Genomic DNA, 5,414 nt, shown 5'->3' on the forward strand with positions numbered 1-5,414 from the left:
TGAACAAAGGAAAATGGGAATTGGGTCAAAGACTTCGGGAACCTTGCAACTTTTGATTGTAATTGCTTCAAATGTCTTTGATAGGCTTTGTTAATGTCACTATATGTATATTGGTACATCAATATACATACGGATTTAAGAATGCCTAGGTATATGAATATTCGTGTATATATGTCTGTAAATATTTATATATATGATAATGAGCAAGACATGTATTCGTAAATACTAGTGTGATTGTGTACTTGAGAGAGTGCATGTAAGTATGTATGTAAGGATGTGTATGTATTTATGAATATGTATATACGTGCATATCAGTAGGTGGAATTGTGCATGTGTGTACATATGTGATGGGTGTATATATATGTATTGTATGTACTTGAATGTGTATATGGATGTTTGAATATTTATGTATATAGGTTTTTATGCACAGATATGAATGGTGAGTAGGTATATTTATGAATTGTATGTACTTGAATGTGTATATGGATGTTTGAATATTTATGTATATAGGTTTTTATGTGCAGATATGAATGGTGAGTAGGTATATTTATGGATTGTATGTACTTGAATATGTGTATATGGATGTTTGTATATTTATGTATATAGGTTTTTATGCGCAGATACTAATTGTGCATATGTGGTGGGTGTATATATAAGTATTGTATGACCTTACTTGAATATGTGTATATGGATGTTTGTATATTTATGTATATAGGTTTTTATGTGCATATACTATGGTTTGTGTGTGATATTTCCTTATATATATATGTTAGAACGTGTATGTTTGTATATGCTTATGTGATTGAGTATCTATATCTTTGTGTGTATGCTACTTGGAGATGTATTGGTAAGTGGGGGTTATTTGGAAAAGGTAGATATTTCCCTTTTATTTGTTGATAAGGATCCTAGGTGATGTAAACATGTGAAAGGAAGGTTGGGGATAGCCAATGGGCACGTGGCCTATGCAATGAATGGATGTGTGGGTGATCGAACTTGATGATATTTTGTTGCGAACCCCACAAGATTCTCTAGACGTTTTTTTGTTGAGTATGAATTCGAATGTCTCCCTCATAAATTTACACAATTTTGCTTGCAAATATGGGCTTTGAGAGCCAATTTTGATATGTTAGTTTTGCAATGATTCTTGTTTGATAGTGAACCACACAGTTTCAATCAAGATTCTCCAAACACATAATTAAAGATAGTAAAGTTACAAATCCTCAAAGTAAATCTGAGACGAATGTATCACAATACAATTAGAGGTAAAAGCCTTAATCCCGTTCCATGGGGCGGTTAGAGTAGAATAACAATAAATGATATGGAAAGGTGATAATGGAGATTAGGGTCTTGACCTTTTTCATTGTCAATCTTGATTGCCCTCTTGATTCATGATCTTGAGTTGAACGAAATTTTGGTATCACTTTTGCCTTGAGCTAAAAAACTTGCCCACTTTGCATTGAGCTCTCCTTTCATAGGTTTCATGAGGCCTCTCACGAGAAATAGTAAGTGTCTTTGAGACTTCACCTTTGCAAAAGTGAATTCATCCCATTAATTCTACCGTGTTCCTCAATGCACATTTTAAATCATTATTTTGCCCCAACCATCCATTACAAGTTGCGACTCTTACACCTTATCCTCTAAGAGTTAGATCTAACAGATTGAGCTATATCTTTTTGTTGTTTTAAATCTAATCCCCTCATGTCCTTCCTAGTTATGTATTTGACCCACTAAACTTGCTTTTCTTCCACTATGAATATCAGGTGTCAACATCCATTCTCACTAAACGTGCGCATACTCTAGTATGTGCCATAAAGAGAACTTTTCACCATTGTATCTATCACATAATCTTTATTCATAACCTATATACTTATACGATATCAATCTATATAAAACCAAAGCAAATGGTTGCTCATTCATTTTCTTCCAAATCCACTATGACCATTACGTCCATTGTAGTCATGTAGACCATCCAATCCACCAAATTCTCTTTGTATATTTGTAATACCTCGAATCCTCGTCTTGCTCTCTATGATCTTTTTCCCGAGCATAACCCATCATAGGTCGGTATACACTCAGAGCTATTAAAGGCAAGCTGCATGCAAGCATACATCCCAAGAAAGCAAGAAATAGGTCGGGTCAAACACATGGCACGGTATGGCTCTAAGAATCTTGGACAAACGATTTTCCCACGCCACGCAACAAATGGCAAATTATAGAAACAATCCAGTCATTTCTTGCACAGAAGAAGCAAAACGAGCAGAGAGATGCCCACACAGTCTTCAAGCAACTCAAGCATCTAAGCCGCCCACACAGAAGTTGCAACCTTCACCATGACAATCAAGGTATCCCCAGGACTACGCCAATGGCTACATGACCACGACCTCGACGGTTACATTAGGATCGCAGAAGCGCCGTAGCATTTGAACGCTTAAGAGGTAGGTATGCAAATCAACGGATTCCCTCACCAATGCCCTAATCCGGAGGAAAATAGGATTAAAGCCCATAGGGGAGAGACAGTTCTATGTCCCACAGACCAACGTCCTAGAGTAGTACTTCGGGAAATACTCGACCACAGACAAAGCTTATAGAACACAATTTGGCCCTGATATCTTCTTCAGAGATGTCGCCAAGTTCCTCTTAGAAGTCGCTTGTGTCCACCCCAAGTCGTTGTCGTGAAGTATGAAATCTTTACATTAAAAGTCTACAATAAGATAAATACGTTGTCGTGAGAAAAACTGGCTACAAGATGAAACGAGGACTTGGGCGTGTGCATGGTTGTGTGCATGGATACATGTCCATTGTATTTAAACTTGTACATAATCTAAGACTAGGCTAGGTCGGCGTGATTGGAGAACTTTAATATAGGCGAGTTAAATACGTAGTCTAGTCAAACGAATCTTTGTCCGAACCGGTAGAGAATAAAGTATGATGTAATTACGTGATGTGATGGCCCTCCCTCCTTGATTTATAAAAGGGGGAAGAGTAGGATGAAATGGGGATCGCGCGTTGAGGGGGAGAAGGAAGTGTTGTCCGACTGGGAACCGAGCATCCGCCCTCTGCCTTCCGCTTCGTTTTGTTAGCATGGATGCCTCTGGTCACATAGGAAACCCATGTGCTCCCGACAGAGGTTGCCTGTTGTATCTTGGTGTGTGAGTGTGTGTGTTGTTCGCTGAGTTCGTAGCTTAGCCCCGGTTGAACTGGTTGTAATTTCATCGTCACCTAATCAATTGTTGGCTTCTGTTTGTCGATCGTCTAGTGTGTTGTCTCAATCATGGCCGAGCGGTTGTACCCCATACACCTTGATACCACATGCCTTACGCACCCCTCCATCTCTCCTAACTCTCTCGTTCTTCTTAAGCCCTTTGGTCCAAGGCCTCACACATGTACGTGGAATATCGCGACATCTTTGGTGAACCCGACGTGAAAAGGTGGCAAAGGAATCTGAAGGATGAGGGGAAGCGAGCTTGCTGAAGCCATGGCGGTAGCCGTTGATCGGTTAGTGAGCGCTCATGAGGGCACGGGTGCCCTTGACATGGCCATCGAAGCAATCATCGACATGATAGGCCGTGGACGAAAAAATGCGACGAGCTATCTGGAGGCCTACCGGGCCGAAAAGATAGCGAGGGACATCTGGAAGATAGACGATTGTCCGGATTCCCTCGGGTGGTGACACCAAGCATCCACTCGGAGGTGCTCGAGGTGTAGGCTGATTGCCGAACTTGGGAGGAGTTTGAGGGATGGCTCCTCGAGAGGTACGGGTTCGACGACTCACTCCGCCTGTCGAAGCAGGAGTTCATGGAATGGGTCGAAAGCCCCAAAAGGGGGAGGAACACGTCGGTGCTCCTCTAGGAGTTCGAGAAACGGTTTGCTCGGCTACTGCCCAGTGTTCTCTACCTGGATTACTCATATATCGGCTTACTGCTCCTACACCAAATGCTATGTCTGGTCTCGTACAGACCATAGCATACATTAGACTACCGACGACCGATGCATATGGTACCTTCCTCATCTCGGCCTTCTCCTTTTGTCCCTTCGGACATTGCTTCACATTTAATCTCAAGTTTGTCAGCAACACAGAGCCGGCCGGCTTTGCATCTGACATGTTGAACCTCTCTAGGATCTTCGTCACATACTTCTGCTGTGACAACCATAGCACCTTCCGAGCCCTGTCTCGGGTTATGTGCATTCCTAGGATTTGCTTTGCCGGTCCAAGGTCTTTCATGGCAAATGATTTGCCGAGAGCTTTCTTCAAGCTTCCAATCTTCATTGCATCTTGATCGACTATCAACATGTCATCAACGTATAACAAGAGAATCAAGAAATCTCCTTCCTCGTACCTTTTGACGAACACACAGTGATCGGCCTATGTTTTTTGGAACTGATGTTCCATCATGAAGGACTCGAATTTCTTGTACCATTGGCGTGGAGCTTGTTTCAGTCCGTACAAGCTTTTCCTCAATCGACACACTAGATTCTCTTTCCCTCTCTCCTCAAAGCCTTCGGGTTGCTGCATGTAGATTTCTTCTTCTAGCTCCCCGTGCAGAAATGCGGTTTTGACATCCAACTGTTCGATCTCCAGATCCATGCTGGTCGCTATGCTCAGAACAGTTCGAATCGATGTCATCTTCACAACTGGTGCGAATATCTCATCAAAGTCGACGCCCTTCCTTTGTTGGAACCCCTTCACCACTATGTGGGTTTTATACCTGGGCTCGCTGTCGACTTCTCCAGTGTTCACCTTGTAGACCCATTTATTCATGAGTGCTCTCTTACCTTTCGGCAACTGTACTAGGTCGTAGGTGTAATTCGCGTGCAAGGATTCCATCTCCTGTTGCATCGCGTTCAACCATTTTTCTCTGCTCTCGTCGGCAATGGCTTCTTCATAGCATTTCGGTTCACCATCATCAGTCAAGAGAATGTATTGATTGGCATATGTAATCGGTGCCTTCCTTTCTCTGAGTGGGCACCTTCGTCCACTCGTTGTTGGCTCTCTTCTAGATGTCTCTGCCAACTCTTCTCTTTGCTCGGGATTCTGCTCATCAATCGGCATCTCTAGGTTGGACAGCTCCAACTCATATTCCTCAATTGATTTTAGCAGGTCTGTGAACTCTAACTCAAAGTCTGTCCCTCTTTCCGAGTCGACCGACTCGGATTCGGCTCTATCGGCTAGCTGTCTCCTTACGACTGTCAGTGACGACTCACTTGGCCTTAAGTCGATGGTAGTCGAGGTTGACTGGGGAGTCGGTTCCGACTTCTGTTGCTTCCAGTTTTCAATTGTCTTGTCTTCTAGAAAGTCTACATCCTAACTTCTCACTGCCTTCTTGTCGACTAAGTACCACAACCTGTAGCCGAACTCATCTTCCAAGTATCCCATGAATATGCATGCTTTCGACTTGCTGTCGAGCTTTGACCTC

Source organism: Azolla caroliniana, unplaced genomic scaffold (genome assembly GCF_043228905.1).
Source record: "Azolla caroliniana isolate FFs.n. ecotype wild unplaced genomic scaffold, voAzoCaro1.0.p SCAF_9, whole genome shotgun sequence".
NCBI lineage: Eukaryota > Viridiplantae > Streptophyta > Polypodiopsida > Salviniales > Salviniaceae > Azolla > Azolla caroliniana.